This window comes from Geotrypetes seraphini, chromosome 11 (assembly GCF_902459505.1).
Source record: "Geotrypetes seraphini chromosome 11, aGeoSer1.1, whole genome shotgun sequence".
NCBI lineage: Eukaryota > Metazoa > Chordata > Amphibia > Gymnophiona > Dermophiidae > Geotrypetes > Geotrypetes seraphini.
In genome coordinates, this window is record NC_047094.1 from 61,559,083 (window position 1) to 61,577,763 (window position 18,681).

At 43.1% G+C, this 18,681-nt stretch overlaps 2 protein-coding genes across 5 annotated transcripts in view; one reads left to right on the forward strand and one right to left on the reverse strand.

The window, feature by feature from the left end:
• NAA60 (N-alpha-acetyltransferase 60, NatF catalytic subunit) overlaps positions 1-17,378 on the reverse strand; it is a 224,393-nt gene extending 207,015 nt beyond the window's left edge. Inside the window, 1 exon segment of the mRNA XM_033915110.1 lies at positions 17,091-17,378. The gene's annotated coding sequence lies outside the window, so the exon portion shown is untranslated.
• Positions 17,379-18,024: 646 nt separating this feature from the next.
• Positions 18,025-18,681, forward strand: part of CDKL4 (cyclin dependent kinase like 4) — a 175,270-nt gene continuing 174,613 nt past the window's right edge. For 2 of the 4 annotated variants that reach the window (XM_033915106.1, XM_033915107.1), the window contains exon 1: positions 18,032-18,287. The gene's annotated coding sequence lies outside the window, so the exon portion shown is untranslated. Of the gene's footprint in view, positions 18,288-18,681 lie in introns of all 4 variants that reach the window. The other 2 variants (XM_033915109.1, XM_033915108.1) reach the window with 2 other exon arrangements.

Here is an 18,681-nt window from a genome sequence, read left to right on the forward strand (position 1 = left end):
AATGGAAAAAGAGGGGTTTAATTGATAGTGCTGGACGACCTCTGCAACATCTTTCCATCCTACAATAAATCATGACTCGCCTTGATTCCAGAACCATCCCAGTAGCGCTAATCAAGATCAAAGCGCATGATGACACTGATAAATCTCCTGAGCAGTGGTCCCACCAATTTGCAGATCTTCTTGCCAACCAGGCCACTGAGTATACTTATTGCCGCCACCCTGAGTCCCAAGAAACATCTGCCATGATTCTCACTAGGGCCCAGGTGAAACAGGGACTACCAGCTCTGGATCATTACTTTCACCCACAGATGGGCCTCACGCCTCAGGACACTGCTCATTGGGAGCGCCTCGGCTGTATCAAAGTGAAAGGTTTGTATGTTACCCCAGATGGCCAAGTCTGCTTGTCAGGCGTCTCTCTGCGCCTCCTGGTAGCCAGCCTGCATTCTGACCATCACCCTAATGCAGTTACTCTGTTGGCTAAACTTCAGCCCCACTACTGGGCTACCTACATGCTACCTGTTTTACGTTCTGTTGTTCAATCATGTACTACCTGTGCTAAGAATAACCCTCGGGGGACCCCTATTCCCCCGGGAACCATTCCCATCCCTGAGGGACCTGCTAGGAGGTGGTACATGGATTTTACAGATATGATTTATGTTTGCAACAAGAAGAGATTCCTTTTGGTATGTGTGTGTCCTTTTTCTCAATGGATAGAGGCATTCCCTTGCACCTCTGAGTCAGCGGCTGCTGCTGCGGAGGTACTCTGCCGTGACTTATTTAGTAGACACGGTGTGCCTGAAGTTCTGTACTCAGACAACGGCACCCATTTCCGTAACGACCTCTTGGCTGAGGTCTGTGCCCGGCTGGGCCTTGCACATAAATTTGTGACTATTTACCACCCGCAAAGTAACAGCAGAAAAAGCCCACGATCTTCTAAAAGTGGCACTGCGTAAGCTCATGCCTCCTGATTGTTCTAATTGGCTCGCTTACCTGCCTGCCGCGCTGTATGCCGTCCGGAATAGGACACTTAAATTGTACAAATTGACCACGTCTCCATTCCAGCTTCTCACAGGCCGGTTGCCTTTTGAGCCTTGGTTTCATGCCCCTGACAACAAGTCCCTGTCGGTAGTGTTACAGGATTATGTTGTTTCTTTACAGACAGCTGTCCGTGAACTACAGCATTATCGCAAGGGCCCCAACGCTGACGTCCCCCACTCGTGGACTTACAAGTTTCACCCTGGGCAAGCAGTCTACAAACGCAATCATCACAAAACTTCGTGGAAAAATCAGCCATTCCTTGGACCTTTTACTGTGGAACTGGTTTTTCCTTTTGCTGTAAAGCTGCATGGACAAAGTACCTTAGTACACGCTAAGGATATTAAGCCTGCCCCATCTGTGGACTGTGCAGTTTTGCCTTAATTTTTAAATTGTTCTGCACCTGTTGTGGGTCCACATGGTTACTTCATATCCTGTGATTTTTTTTGTGTTGTTTGCCCTTTTGATTCTTTCCTTCTGCATCACTGTGTGCTGTGTCTGCAAATATGGCCTGTGCTTTCCCAAACATCGTCCTCCTCCTGTTCCTCGTGCTCCTGTCTCTACCTCTTCGAGCCTCTCCATCCCCTGTATCCCCCTCTAGTCTGTGCCTACCCTGTCTCACTACCGTTCGCGCTGGCCAACTGACCACTACCACAGTTCTGTATTATTCTGCTTATGATTGCCCCCTTGACAAGATATCGGGGACATGCCTATATAATGGTACTTCTTACACTGTCTGCACTCTACCCCATGCTGTTGTTTGTTTTGATCCTAGCTCTGCTCCCATGAGGATTTACCTAGAAATCTTACCTATATTTAAACCTGATCGTAAAGTGTCCATCCCCATTCCTTCTCTTGATCACCCTGCTTCTATTGTATTTGATGTCTGTTCTCTTACTACTGATCTTGATTATTCCCGAGATGATGTTGGGCTTAAAAGTGCCCGGTATGACAGACGTGGCTGTGGTAGCCTGTCTTGGCAGCGTGCCTATTCCTCAGATGGAAAGTATATGTGCCCTGCCCGTACTGCTATGACTTCCTGCTTTTCCTGGGCTGATGTTATTCATGCCACCTGGAAACCTGCCAAGTTTACTGGATTTCCAGATATGTTTCTTACCAAGTTACCAGCCCCTTCCACCTGTAAGATGGACACCTGCACCCCTGTAAATTTAACTATTCAGACTCCTCGTATGTTCCTCACTCCCTATCGCTACGGCCTTTACATTGACGGGTCTGGCAGTGACCCTGCCGCTAGAATTGAGATTCGGGTCACCACCACTGGAGCTCGAACCTCCTCCCATAAGGTTTTCCATACTGTTTTTGAAGAACTAGAGCACAAATTTGAACCCAGTCATATTGCCCGAAACTTGTTTCTCCACTTTGCTGAAACTATCGCCTCCTCTCTTAATGTTTCTAATTGCTTTGTGTGTGGAGGTACAAATATGGGTGAACAATGGCCTTGGGAAGCTAAGGAATTGTCCCTGTTTCCTTCTAATTTCTCCATACCCCTCAATTTTTCTGTTCCATCTCCTGCTGATTGGGTATTGCGTCATGGCATTGTCCTCAATGTCTGTATCTGGCGCCCCCCGCCTTAATGACTCTTTCCTTTTCATGGGTCTTTCTTTGTGTAAATCTTCCTACTCTTGGAACTCCACACAATCCTCTTGGACTCCCTGGCCTGCTAATGCCTCTTCTTTCACTGACGCATTCTCCCTTCTTCTCTCTACTGCCCCTTATGCTACTTTGTCTACTTCTTTTAGGTCCTCTTCTTGGCCTGCCCCTGATGGATTGTATTGGATTTGTGGTCACATGGCTCACCGAGTCCTCCCTGCTTCCTGGACTGGTGCCTGTGGTCTGTGTACCATTCACCCCAGTTTCTTTCTTATTCCCCTTACAGCGGGCGAGCAGTTAGGTATCCCTGTTTTTGCTCCCCGTGCTCGCCGCTCTATTGCTGTAGGTGATTGGACTGATGGTGAGTGGCCCCCTGAGCGTATTATCCATTATTATGGCCCTGCCACCTGGGCGGAAGATGGGTCCTGGGGCTACCGCACTCCTATTTACATGCTTAACAGAATTATTCGCCTTCAGGCCATTGTTGAAATCATTACCAATGAAACTTCTTTAGCTTTGAACCTTCTAGCTAAACAAAGCTCTAAGATGCGCACTGCAATCTATCAGAACCGCCTTGCCCTCGATTACCTCCTTGCTGCGGAGGGTGGTGTGTGTGGTAAGTTTAATCTTTCTAACTGTTGCCTTGAGATTGATGACACTGGTAAGGTGATTGAAGAAATCACAGATCGCATGCGCAACCTTGCCCATGTTCCTGTTCAGACCTGGCATGGCCTTTCCACCTCTGGCTGGTTTGATTCCTGGTTCCCTAATATTGGGGCTTTGCGCCCCCTACTCCTGTTTTTGGCTGTGATTTGTGCTATTTTCTTTCTCCTCCCGTGCCTCCTTCCTTGTTGTTTTAAAGTGTTACAGCATACTGCTGAACGTGTGACTTCCCAGTTCCTTTCCCATCATGGCTATCTCCCTGTCCCCTCTTCTGCTCAAGAGTATGTTTTCCCTCACCCTGTTGACCCTGTGGTAAATGACTCAGAGTCCGAGTTTTATGTTTGTCTGAGCCTTATATTTCCTCCGTGCATACATAGCATACATAGTCCTGTTTTTCATCCTGAGATGTAACATCTCAACCCTGCCAGTTATGGCAGGCTTGCAGAAAAAAATATTATACAATGCAATTTTTATTTGGGTACTTACGAATTCGCTGTTCACTGCGTTTGAATACTAATAAAACCAACCACTTTCTGACTTCCTAGTTTTAGGGTATCTTTTGACTTTAGGTGACATTATAATTCATTTACTTTTACTAGCATCGGTTTCTGATGGCAGGCCTTTCTGCGTTGGCTATATGAACTTTGTATACCGTAATGTGTATTTTTCTTTAGGGTTTGGCTTTAGGCTTTGCAATGTATTTTGCCTAAGGAGAACTTGGTGATGTTGAGAACTTACCCGGGAAGATGGAAAATGCATTTAAGTTGGAAACCTGGGTATGGTTGGTGAAGCAAGACAGCATGATTGTTGCCGCAAGTTGCAGACAGGATAGCGTACGTTGATAAACAGGGTATCAAGACAGAATTAAGAATGTGAGTTTCGCAATCATTTATAACAAAAAGTGACCATTTGTCAGACATGTGGGGATTGTGTTGGGCACCTCCCTGCCTTTGACTCCCAGTGTTGGGGGATTTACAGTACCAGACTAACAATGATAGCGGTTATACCTGCTGTTCTTTATGACTTCTTTCTTCCCATGTACGTCTAAATACATTTAGTTTATAGCAGTGCCCTCTCCTCTGAGTGTAGCGGGACCCAGTTGGCTTACAAGGGTTCCAGGTCTGCTTGCAGGGAACATGGCTAAGTGTCCTCGGGGGTGGTATCACGTTACATTGTCTCTTCTTTGTCTTCGCAGTCATACATACAGAGCTGTTCTGGACCTGTTACAATGAGCCTTTTTCTAACCCAGAGAAGGAGAACACTGTTATGCTTTCAGTACCCTTGACATGACCTTGCGCTTAACATTTAACTTGTTTCTTTTTTTTTTCTCCTCCTCACCCTAGCAATTGCGTCCCTGTCTGCCTTATGAATGAAATCGGCAGGGCACCGAGTCAGTATGATCACATTCTTACGTTTTCTCTTTCAGAAGTTCCAGTACCCCTTTTCGATGCCTTATATGATTATGTGATTACTATGCCATGTGTTATAACCACTGTGTGCACACATTTATGATTCGTGCTATGATGGACGTTTGTTTTTGTATAACTGTGCATTTCTCTGCAGATTTAAGTTCAGCTCGGAATCCTTGCCAGCTGGAAGAAAAGTTCCACGCCTTTTTGTGTTTTCTATGTTTGTTTATGCCCTGTAATCTTTGTGTTGTCTATCTGTTTGGTTTGTGGGGTACCCCGGGGAAACCGACTATCCATTGGCCATTTTTGGATATTTTTCTTTGACCATTTTTGGAGATTTTTCTCTCCCTTTTTACATTTTTGTCAATACATTTTTATTTTATTTAATTTAATTTTTTTTTTGTGCACTCTATTGAGTTTACACCATGTGACATGTCTTCTTCTGCATATTGTGTACTTGAATCTTGTATCTTTCTTGCTGTACTTATGACCAGTAAATGTATTATTTTTGTCTCTTGTTGACACCCTCAGTACGGGCAACCTGTTCTCTCTCTCTCTCTCTTTCTTTTCTTTGACTCTCTTCACTGGACTCTCTTCACTCGGCTGCTGGATGATGATAACTGGACTTCTTTCAAGATGATGTATGTGCAGACCCCTTTCATTCCGAGTGTACACCATACCGGTTTAAAGTGACTGCGTGCCTTGAACTGCTGCATCCTGAACTTTTATTTTCTTGGACACTTTCTCTCCCTGTTTCTGCCCGTTTTGCCGGTTTGCTGGACTTTATCTTTTTGCAGTTTTGGCTCTGGATATTATTTTTATGAAGGACTGCTTGTTTTCTTCTGTATATTCCTTTTAAGTGACATTATAATTTGTATGCTGTGATGCCTAGGCTAGGTTATGGACCTGTCAAGTGTGTCCATTTTTGTTTTTATTTTTATTACCATGTCCTTCGTTTCTTGTAATGCTTTATTCATATTTTGTTAGCTTGCCTCTTATACTACACCTGAATAGAAACACATATGTCCTGTATGTCTTTCTTGCTTTCATATCTTCCTATGGTCTGGTTCTCATATTTTTAATGACTCTCAATGCTGTTCTTTACTTAGCAATGACTACTGTTTTTATCCTGCTGTGGAATTGTTTTTATGGTTCCCCTATTAACCTTTTGTGCCTCCATCCTCTGGTTCTGGCATATACTGTATCTTAGTTTAGTTAGTTGGGTGGGCTACCCCTCCTCCACGCCTTTGTTACTTCCTCTCCCGGCCACCCTTTGAGTGGCGGCCCTCGTTACTTCGGCCCTCGTCACTTCAGCCCGCCAAGAGGGGACTGAGTTGGATAACCTGAATTACCTGGTGGAGAAATACCTTGTGTATGTTGGACACTATAGCCATTTTAACACATATTTTCTCACAGTCCACAAGCTAACCAGATGGAACAGCATGTACTTTGCTAATCTATGAAAATGATACTCCTGCTGGCCTAATTCCTAAGGAGGATACTTCTCCAAGGTTCGGTGACCATTGTTCATTTGTATTGAGCTGTTATCAGTGCCGTATGACATATGCAAGGCACCCTGTGAAGCCATAAACCACCCATAACAAGTAACAACCCCTGAAGGATGAAGGGGGAGCAGGGATGTGGGGGCCTGGTGCCTGTCTCTTAAGCAAGCCATGGGATCCAGGCATGGCCAGGATGCTGGAATGTCACCCTTGCATCTTTGTTTCCATTTGCTGCATAAGACTGCTTACAAGGACACCATCCTGAAGACATACAGTGTTGTATAACGAATAAATCAGCCTCAGCAAGGTGATAAGGATTCAAGATATGGACAAAAGAAGTTCCTGAAGTGCCCTTTGTTTCTGGACTGCTAGGGCCCCTCTCGTGGAGGGGGAAGTGAGAGGCGTGGACTGGGGGGGGGGGAATAGTTAGGTATACATTTTTTGTATCATTAGGGAGTCATATGACCAGAGTTCGGGGATGAGCCTTTTGAAACAAAGCAAGAATTTATCTGTATAAAAGACCATGCATCACAAGTAGGGCCAGAGAGATTTACCTGCTTATGCCTGGAGGGTGTGCTAGCCCCCTGCTCGGCATATGAGTGTAAGTGTTACTCTCCATTGCATATTCTGAACTGACAATATATATGTTTCTTGCTGTTATGACTCCGCTGCTATAAACTTGTGTTACCATTTTACTAATAATAAAAATATTGTCTGTTTTGGAAAATACAATGCCGTCTTGTAGTCATTCCAATGAGGTCAGCAAAGCAGCCTTTTTAACTCACTTCTGAAGATGACACGTGGCCATGGGGACAATTTTCATCATTATCATTTTACAACAATAAGAAAGAAAGGATTTTTACAAAGAAATTAAAGTTTAAACATAAAATATCCAAGTCATTTCCTCAAGCCCACATTATTGGGAGAATATATCTTAATTAAACAGATACATCTATTATATAATCAAGATCAAAAAGATCAAACAAAATATGGTGCTTACATAATTAAACTCCAATACTAAGTCAGATATCAGCCTTACTAGTTTCATGAAGTTGTAAAAATTGTTCCAAATGAGTAGAGTCCCAGTACACATATTCACATTCTTTAAATTTAACTAAGCATTTACATGGAAACTTCAAATAAAATGTGGCTCCCAAAGCCAACACCCTTGGTTTCAAAGCTAAAAAAGCTTTTCTTCTCAATTGTGTGGTATGGGCAACATCTGGAAAAATCAACACATTATCTCCACAAAATTTCATTAGCTTATTCTGAAAATAAGCTTTCATTATTAAGGATTTATCTATCTCTGTAACACAAGTTATTAGAAGGGTAGATCTAGTTTGGATTACATCTTGAGAGTCTTCTAAAAAACCCGTTAAGTCAAACTCCATTTGCTCCAACTGTTCTACTCCCATAGCCAAAGGACTCTTTTTTCTCTGTGGAATATAATATAAATTTGTTAAGGGCAATTCCTCTGCGTTTGCCAATCCCAATACTTCTTTAAAATATTTCCGAATTAATATTTCTGGAGACAATAATTGTGTTTTGGGAAAATTGACCAGACGTAGATTTTTTGCCCTTAAACTATTTTCCATTTTTTCAAATTTTAAATGAGTAATGTGAAAATCTTTAACAGCTGTTGAAGATACGGCTTGAAGTGTAGCCACTTGAGACTCTATTATTTTAACCCGTTTTTCAATAATCTTCAAATTGGAATCAACATTTTCCATCTTGCTAACAACATCCTGTGAAAATTTAACATTCTGATCCATTACTGACCTCAATAAACCCTCCACTCTGATGTTAATATGCCATAAATCTTTCAAGGAAACTTCCTGTGGCTCTTCCTGGGTTTTTCTGACAGACATAGCCTCATCCTGAAAAGATAAGGCTTTAGGTATCTCTCCATAAACCAATGGAGAAGATACTTGTTGGTCAGGTACTTCCACAGGTTGAGAACTGGAACCATTCTTAGGTTCCAAACCAACAGTACTTATAGGTGGAGGAGGCGGAGTTCTTTCTAGGGGGCTCAAAGATGCTCCTGATAGGGAGTCGGCACCTCGGCTATGGCCCGAGACATTGGCTGGCATGAAATGCTTATCAATGGGACCCATTATAATAGGTGTAGAAACCTTAGCTTTCCCCTTTCTTTTGCCCATGATAAATAATAATACAAACAGTTATATAACTCACTGTTTCCCACTGTCTCCCAGTGTCTCCAAGGGGCTCCCAAGGGGCATGGCCTGCCCCTTTGGCCACGCCCTGCGGCCGGGCGCCGCAGTCTCGGCGTCCTTTTCACTCACGAGTGAAGGACCCGGATGACGTCGATGTAGCTGTCTCCTCGGATGCCCGTGGGAACTCTGCTCCCGATGTCTCCTGGCTCTAGCTGTAAAATGAGCACTGCTATCCAAGGCAAATAAGTCCCCTCTAATAACACCACCAATGCAGGTATATTCTCCGTGGGTAAGCAGTCTCGGCGTCCTTTTCACTCACGAGTGAAGGACCCGGATGACGTCGATGTAGCTGTCTCCTCGGATGCCCGTGGGAACTCTGCTCCCGATGTCTCCTGGCTCTAGCTGTAAAATGAGCACTGCTATCCAAGGCAAATAAGTCCCCTCTAATAACACCACCAATGCAGGTATGTTCTCCCACTACCCATATATCTAGAAAGTTTCCAGTGCAATAGGCGAGACAATTTTTACAGTAACTCTCAAGCAACCAGAAACTACAGTTATCTGGCATACACCAATCCCCACGGGTGCCGAATAGCTGAGAGTCTACTGTATACCCAAAGCTTACCAGCTTGAGGGGGAGGGGGGAAGAGGTCAGAAGATTTTCTCCCAAAGTTGGCAGCTTTTCCTCATCTCTCCATCAACTTAAAACCTTTCATCCACTCAATATTTTGCCCTCTATTCCACTTTCTAGGACAGTGGGAGCATATCCCTGTTGCCCTAACATTCCTACAGGTTCAAGGTGTTACAACCTGTAATTACTATTGCTGTTAAAGCTTCTGCACCAGTAGTACTTGACTCCTTAGAAGTGCCATTGCAGAAGCTTTAATAATGGTAATGACACAGATTCTTACCTCGGTAATCTAGGTTAATGTTAGGATAGACAGGAGTCCATACTTGAGCTGTTGATTCCCATTTCTCACAAACTGCAGAAGGATATCCCTTTAAGGGAGAGTGTGAAACAGTGGGTAAAGCTACAGCCTCAGCACCCCAAGATTGTGGGTTCAAACCCACGTTGCTCCTTGTGACCCTGTGCAAGTCACTTAATTCCCACATTGCCTCAGGTACATTAGATAGATTGTGAGCCCACCAGGACAGACAGGGAAAAACAAAGCAAATCAATCTTGAGAACTCCTCCCCTTCTGCAGTGGAGCACAGCACCCTTCTCAATTGGTACCAAAGTGATTGAACGTCAATAAAACATAAGAGAAGGAGAGGCATGGGGAACTTCCCCGGCAAGAAAGACAATCTGCTCTGAAAAACTTAGAAAATAGAACAATCAATAAATATTTAACAGAGAACAACAAACTTGCAAGAGTAACTCAGATCCAACCTGTTAAGGGTAACAAGCAGGAGCTATGGGACCCTCTCAGGAGGAGAAAAGGAAACCCTAATTCCTGAAACATATCTGTTTTTTTTAATCTTGGGTATAATAGCAGAGTTCCCGAGACAGACACTGGCAATGTCTGAGGCAGACATCAGGCGAATCAAAACAAGTCCACACAGGGAGGGTAGTATGGACTCCTGTGAATCCTAACAGAACCCAGATTACTGAGGTAACAACCTAATCCGTCATTCTTTTGCAGATACACAGGAGTCCATATTTGAGTGAAGGACATACCAAAGCAGTGCCATTTGTCTAGGAGGGAGAGTTGAACCTGCCCGCAGTACTGAGGAACCAAAGGCGGCCCAAGCTGCCACATTCTCCCAAGCTGCCACATCTATTCACATCTGAAGATCTTCTTAACAGCGTGAAGAGTAGACCAAGTGGCAGCTCTGTAGATTTCATTAGGCAAAACGGCCTGGGATTCCACCCAGGAGGCCACTACACCTCTGGTGGAATGCGTTACCAAGGAAAGAGGAGGTTGTTTCCCGGCCTAAATACAGGAAATTGCCATACTGATCCATCTGACAATGGTTGCCTTGGTGACTGGTCAGTACAGATGATCAGAAAGCCTGGAATCATTAGTCCTCTCCAGGTAGATGAGCGGGATCCTTTGCATATCCAGCTTGTGCAAAGGGCTTATCTTGTTTGGCCAAACACGTGGGCTTAAAGATGGAACTGTGTATAGCAGTGGTCTCAAACTCAAACCATTTGCAGGGCCACATTTTGGATTTGTAGGTACTTGGAGGGCCGTAGGAAAAAAAAGTTAATGTCTTATTAAAGAAATGGCAATTTTGCATGAGGTAAAACTCTTTATAGTTTATAAATCTTTCCTTTAATTGTTACTACAGTGGTGCCTCACACAACGAACTTAATTCGTTCCAGGAGCAAGTTTGTTATGCGAAAAGTTCGTTATGTGAAACGCGTTTTCCCATAACAATACATGTTAAAAAAAATAATTCGTTCTGCAGCATAAAATATGCTAAGATGACATAAAAAAAGATAAATTTGTCAAAATGGTGAAAATGGTGGTCTTGCTGAGGCCAAACTCTTTGACGAGGTCACACTGTTTTACCCCACATTCACTCCTTCTAATTATTTCCCGTTTCATTTCAACAGAAATCACCTTCCTGCTTTTTTTAGAAGCCATGATATATAAAAAATATTGAGTTTATCTTAAAAGGACGACTGTATACAGTGAGAGAGGGCAGTTAAGCGCAGTGACTAACGACTGCCTGCAGTGCCTGCGCGGAAGGATGCAATACATCGGCAGCTCGGGCGACTTCGTTGTGTGAAACGAAGTTCGTTGTGTGAAACGAAGTTCGTTGTGTGAAGTTCGTTGTGTGAAACGAAGTTCGTTGTGTGAATCAAGACATGAAGTTCGTTGTGTGCAGCGTTCGTTGTGTGAGGCGTTCGTTATGCGAGGCACCACTGTATATTGAAAATAAAATATTTTCCCTACCTTTGTTGTCTGCTGACTTCATTTCTCTGTGCTTTTAACTATGTTCCAGGGCCTTCTTGTCCTTTGACTGTTTTCTCTCCGTTTTCACATTCTGCCTTGCATCCATCTTTGGCATTAACTTAACAATCAATTTTTCCCTTTTTTCCGCTTTCTTCTCAAAATCTACATTCCCATTTCTTATCTTCTCTTCCTTCTCTCCCTATTTCCATGGTCTGACATCTCTCTCCTTCCCTTCCAGTGTAACATTTCTCTTTTCCTTCCTTCTTTCTGCCCCCTGCAGTCCATCTTCCTTCCCTTCCTCCTTTCTGGCCCCCCTCCCAGCCCAACATTTCTCCCTCCTTTCCACCAGTCCAACATTTTTTTTCTCTCTCTCCTGCATAAATCCAGACCGGAAAAGAGAAGATGCATCTTCCGCCACCTCATGACTGTGTTTCACCCCATTGCTGCTCAGTTCATCTTCCCTTTCAACTGGTTCTTCCAGGATTTGAGGGTTTCCAAAGCCTTGGTTGACTGACTGGGAGTTGATCCCCAAGCTCCCGCCCCTTCCTCCCATGGTACATGGAACACGACTACTCTTCAACTGGCAACTCTGCGCAACCGATGCAAGGTCCAAGGCTAGAAAAGCCTGGGGCATCCATCAGAGGCAGTCACTTGTCAAAATGAATGGTTTTGAAGTAGGGGAAAAAAGGAGTTTAAAAATCAGGTCACGAAAAATCCAAGATGGCCGTTTAAACCCCCCCCCCCTCAAAAAAAAAAAAAAAAAAGCAATTTTAGGGTTTTGTTTTTTTTTTTTTGGGGGGGGGGAGGAAGGGGACCCGAGTCTTAACCCCAGAAATCACTAAAACTCAACCACCACATCATCCCCATAGGGAATAATGGAAATGCTCACTATAAACTTCAGGTGCCTGTTTGTCTGAATCAGCCTTGCTACAGGGAAAGGATTTCTGCATCAGAAATTGTACAGCAAAAGAGGCAAAGGAGGCATCCTGACAGCCAAGGCAAATAAAGTAAAACCTTGGATTGCAAGTATCCTGGTTTGCAAGCAAAACATTTTATTACATTTTAACTTGATATACAAGCAATGTCTTGTAATACAAGTACATACAGTATACACGCGTCATATAATCACAGCTGAGCCTATGGTTCTTCTCTCTCTGATGCTGCAGGAGTGTAGTGACTGTTTTAAATGAGCGAGGTCTTACAATGCAAGTACGTATAGTATTTTGTATTAAAGTTTTCAGGTTGTGGAACGAATCGTCGGAGATTCCATTATTTCTTATGGGGAAATCTGCTTTGATATGAGTACTTTGGAATACAAGCATGCTTCTGGAACAAATTATGTTCACAAACCAAGGTTTTATTGTATTCTTTATTCAAATATATAGTCCCAACAAGGATCCTAGTTTTGGCGTCTGAAAACACCTTCCTCAGGGAACATTAAACTAAACATTTACAAAGGAAATAAACAAAAAGCAAAAAAAAAACATTAAAACCATCGAATATAAATTTTATATATAAAAAAAGACATTAGGATGCAAATTTAAGAACATAAAACAAATAAGCAATAAAACATGGAAGAAATAAATGACATGCTTATTGAACCATAGCATATATAAGCCCATCTCTAAGAATCTTTACTTTAAAAGAGACATCAATTGATAAAACACATCTAAAACAACAAACAAAAACCATGGTAAAAGGTGTGCAGAGCTTAAAAACATACAGAAATCATGTAAAACAGATAAGCACTGATATTAGACCATGGCATGTGCATGCTCACCTTTAAAAACACAGACCAAAGACCAGGGAAAAAGTTGTGCAGAGCTTAAGAACATTGAGCCAAATGCAATATCTTTAAATAAACCCATAAAAAGCTTAAGAAGGATTGCAAAAGAGTGAAAAAACAGGATTTAAAATGTTGGAGCGAACACAGGAGGTGAACCAAAGCACAAATAGAAAGTGCTGCCATACTAAGGGGTCCTTTTACTAAGGCTGTGTTAGCCGCAGGGCTGTGGAGTCGGAGTCGAGGAGTCGGAGGAAATTTTGGGTACCTGGAGTCGGAGTCAGAAGTACAAAAAACTGAGGAGTCGGAACATTTATTTACCGACTCCATTTTTTAACTTGGCATACCAATCACAAGCGATTCTTTCAGCTATAGCACCCACTATATACACAGCACAAATGTTGCGAGCAGCTTCTGCGGCCTTAGAACCTTGATTAAAAGCAAAAAGAAGGTGGTGTCGAAAATGCTCATTTCTCTCAACTTGACATTCCATTTTAACGATCTGAAAATTAACCAGTGCTGTGGAGTCGGAGTCAATTTCGGGTACCTGGAGTTGGAGTCGGAGTCGGAACATTTATCTACCGACTCCACAGCCCTGGTTAGCCGTTTTAGTGAGCGCTAAAAGCTAACGTGTCCATAGACTTATAAAGGGCGCAATACTGTTTAGTGCATGCTAAAACGGCTAGCGCTCCTTAGTAAAAGGACCCCTAAGTGATTACAAAATAAAAACAGAAAACTATAAGGTGAAGCAAGAGCTGAAATGAAGGGGGAGAAATGCTTGAAAAACCAGAAAAGCCAATACAGAGAAAGCAAGACTAAAAATACCTGACGCTGACGCTTTCGAAATGCACCATTGGGAAAACAAACAAAAACCAGAATGAATTGGGAATACAGTCAGTGCCCAAATCGATTTTGAAGTGAAGGAAGAAAATCGCTTGTGCGCTCAAGTCAGGAGCTTTAAAAACGAAAGTGATGGGAAACGTGGTGACATCAGAAATGATGTCAGCACACTCTGCGTGCCAAGAGTGCAGAGTTGAAAAGAACCAGTAAAAAGCCCATAACGTAACTAATGGAAAAGAATCTACAAAGTTGAGAAGAAAAAAACAAAGATACTAACGTATGAACAGATATGTTACATAAAAAACTATGAAGTGCTCTAATGTAAGAAAATGGATATACAGTGGAACCTTCGTTTATGAGTATAATTCGTTTCAGAAGTATGCTCGTAAACCAAATTGCTCATAAATCAAAGCGAGTTTCCCTATAGGAAGTAAGAGAAACTCACTTTGATCCGTTCCACCTCCTCCCCCAACCCCGAGGCCACCAATGCTGCACCATACCCCTCTCCCGCGATCCGGCATCCCCCCTGCGAACCGGCATCCTCATCCCTGCTCACGTCGCTCCCCCGCAATTCTACATCCCCACCGAGCACCGAAACAAAATCCCTTACCCCGATTGGGCACCGGCACCAACACCAACGCATAGGACATGCCGGTGCCCGAAGATCCTCCCTCTTCTGGGCTGGGCGGTGCGTCAGAGATCCTCCCTCTTGCCTGTGCTGGGCTGGACTGGGCCTTGAGCATTTGCGCATGCTCAAGGCCTGGTCTCGCTCTCTCCGAGATTCTCAGATACACCCCCACCTGGAATACTGCATCCAACACTGGTTGCCGTACATGAAGGACACTGTACTACTCGAAAGGGTCCAGAGAAGAGCGACTAAATGGTTAAAGGGCTGGAGGAGCTGCCGTACAGTAAGAGATTAGAGGAACTGGGCCTCTTCTCCCTTGAAAAGAGGAGATTGAGAGGGGACATGATCGAAACACTCAAGATAATGAAGAGAATAGACTTAGTAGATAAAGACAGGTTGTTCACCCTCTCCAAGGTAGAGAGAACGAGAGGGCACTCTCTAAAGTTAAAAAGGGGATAGATTCTGTACAAACGTAAGGAAGTTCTTCTTCACCCAAAGAGTGGTGGAAAACTGGAACGCTCTTCCGGAGGCTGTTATAGGGGAAAACACCCTCCAGGGATTCAAGACAAAGTTAGACTAAGTTCCTCCTGAACCAGAATTTGCGCAGGTAAGACTAGCCTCAGTTAGTGCACTGGTCTTTGACCTAAGGGCTGCCGCGGGAGCGGACTGCTGGGCACGATGGACCACTTGTCCGAACCAGCAGCGGCAATTCTTATGTGTTCTCTCTAAAAATTAAAATGACTGAATTTAAAAACTTATACTTTTTGTTTTCAAAATATAGTAGAAAGGACATGTATAGTTGGAATGTCTCTCCCATAGAATTATATTTAGCCTAGACAAAAAAAAAGACATTTTGACCGCTATCACAAACAGTGCAAAATTGTGTATGTACATACACACAAGCACAAACAGCTGATGTAGCATATTACAGTAAGTTTAGAACTCCTGATTCAAGCTGATTTGCTTTATACTAGCACTGAGTGATCAGAATGTTGAAATAGCATTGATATAATGATTTACTGTACTATGAAGCATACTTCCTTGAATGATAAGAAGCCAGCCTAATAGAAATACACAAATTACTCACTGAGAATTTGCTAGCTCTAGCATTTGGTAGGCACCCAATGCAACAGAAACAAAAATTACTGTAGTTTACCAACTGCAGCTTAGATGTGGTTAGTTAAATGCATTTGTAGTCAACTCAACACACAAAACAGTACAGGACATTATCTATCAGCAGAAAGAGGCCTCGATGGTCATGAAATTTATATCTGTTGGGGTTTTTATAAATGTTTGTTAAAAATGTATTTTCTGTCTTCTAGCCTTTGTTAGATAATGGTGTATAAATCTACTCAAGTGCTTAACACTAAAATAGTAATACAAACTACATATATATGTTTTCTTTAAATGAAAAGTGTCACACTGTACTGGAAATAAGTTGACAAGTACACAGCTGGTGAACTAGTACAACTGGGGCTAAAGTAATAAATGCTTGCCTAAGTCATGTTACCAACATGCAAGAAACCAAACATCTGGGGGGAAAAAAATAGCACAGACTAAACAAACCTACCAAAGACCATCAAGAGAAAAGGAAGCACCCAGTTTAAAAGGTTTCTCCCATCCCATGTCTGTAAGGAAAGCCTTTAATAATCAGAACCATGATACATTATACAAGAATTTGGGAAAGCAGACAAGAAAAATAGTTTTAATGAATACATTTCTCCAGCCCCACAGTTATCATCACAGAAATTACTGATCCTTTGCTCAGTTACCCACTTAGCACAGTCCATATTGTACCTTTACAAATACCATATCCTATTCTGTTGTACCTGTCGTTTACCTTTTTTTCATTATTACAATTTTGTCTTGAACTGTCAATAGAAAGGTACCTGCTAAAACTGAATAAAGTTACATCACTGCTTGCACCTGATTTGACCTACACATTTAACTTACAATTTACCAGACAGAACTAAAAGTTTTCATAAACAAACAGGAATTAAGCTGCTAGTTAAAACTAAACAGAAAACGTGACCTCCTTTCTTATTTCCTTGCACCAGGTGTGCTTAGATAAGGGTCGTTAACTACTCCAAAGAACAAAAAAAGTAAGCCTCCTCCCCCCCCCCAGTTTTTATATTAGAATGGCAAGCAAATTGATAATACACCAAGGAATATAGAAAGCCAAGTTAATTAGAACAGAAAAAAATGGCTGCCAACCATCAAAATTCAATTCTCCCCTTTTTAAAGTGTGTTCTTTATCTCCGAGCTTCATGCTGTTCTTCCCTGTTCTAACTTTTTTCATTTATACTGCACAATATTTTTTATACGAAGATTCTGCATAACAATATTTGCTGTGCAGAGTATTGGTCGAGGTCACTTTATATTCCGGCTTCTCTCATAAGACAATATCTCTCTTGACATACATTCGGGGACCAGTGGTCTATTCTCCCCTGGTCTGCCATCGCTCCCTCTTTCTTCCACTGTCACCGGTCCAGCACGCCTCCCCTCTCCGCTAACCAAAACCTCTCCTTCAATCCCAACCTACCATCAAACTCATACCCAAGGCTGTCACCACCAGATCTGCAGCCTTCCTTCGCCGGTGCTCCGTCCCCGCTAATACAACCCCTCTCCACTAATATGTCCCGCCTTGCCGGAAACAGGAAGTTGCGTCAGAGAAGGTGGTCGGGTAAAAGACAGATCCCCTGATTCTCGCTTATCTGTTTACAATTGAGCTTGGTGCTGCTTGAAGAGCGTCGGAGCAAAGCAGAGTATTGTATTCAGCGCGCCGGCTGCCGCTGGGGAGGTGTTATTGCCTGTTATTCAAAAACGGGTTAATAAATAAAAAAACAAGGAAAAGGAATAAAGTAACACTTTTTTATTGAATTAGCTTAATCCATATAAGTGCAATTGAGAAAACTGACTCGGGTCAATTAAACCTCCAAGAGAAGGGCTCATAAACACTGTAACGCTGCTCAGAGACTTGTAACTCTAAAGAGAGGGAGGTAACCCTCTCTTGGAACAAGAGTTATTCTTTCAAATCATAGCATAGTATTTAGTAAAAACGAGTCCAACTCTTGAGGGTGTGCAAAGCTTGAAAAATATATTCAATGCTTAGGTGGAGTAATTCACAAGATCTTTTAAAAGTCCAAAATAATGATCCATATAAGTGACAACTTTGTCAGTACTCATACTCAAGCATACATGGTAGACCTTTTGTTTAGCTGGCTTAGTTTCATAGAAACTTAATTTCGTGCTCTACTTATATTGCTGCCTCCCCCCCCCCCCCCCCCCCGTCTGCCTTTAACATCGCCTCATTTTGAACCGGCGAGAATTAAAAAAAGCACCCCCCCCCCCCATATTATCCCCGCAAACTTTGGGCTCTTTTTATCAAGCCGCGCTAGCGGGGGTTAACGCGCGCGACGTTTCATCACGCGTTAAGCCGCGCTGGCCTAAAAACTACCGCCTGCTCAAGGGAGGTGGTAGCGGGTGGCCGGCGGTTTAGCGCGCGGTATTCCGAGCGTTAAATCGCTAGCGCGGATTGATAAAAGAAGCCCTTTGTTTCCTTGCAGCTCTCTCTATGTTGTATTTCACCGTCCACCACAGTTCCCACAACTTTTTTTCTCCAGTAGCATGCTTTCCTCTGACACCACTTCCTGTTTCCGGAAAGGCGGAACGCATCAGAGAGAGAAGAGACGGGTTATCTGAAAAGGAACGTTGCGCGACTGGTGGTGGGCGACTTCAGGTATGGGTTTGATGGGATAGGATGGGTTTGAGGGAGAGGCGTGCTGGACCGGGCAGAGTAGAAGAAATTATGATAGACCTACGTGGAGGGGAGAGTGATCCCGAATGCGCGTTTTGGTTGCTCGGCATGTGAGGGCAGCCGAATGCGTGTGACCTGGTACCTCTGCCGTCACGGTGGCATTTTTGGGAAATATTCCCACCTGTTCTACAGTAATAACACCTTGGAATGTTTGGGGTTTGCTGACGACACGAGCTGGGCTAGAGGAACACAGAAGGGAAACTCGCCTGGTGTTTTGTGGCTGTAGTTAATACGAGCAGAAAAGCGCATCAGTAATTTTCCTCATATATTTCCCCTCCCCTCATATTATAGTTAGTGAAGAAAATGCAGGGATTTC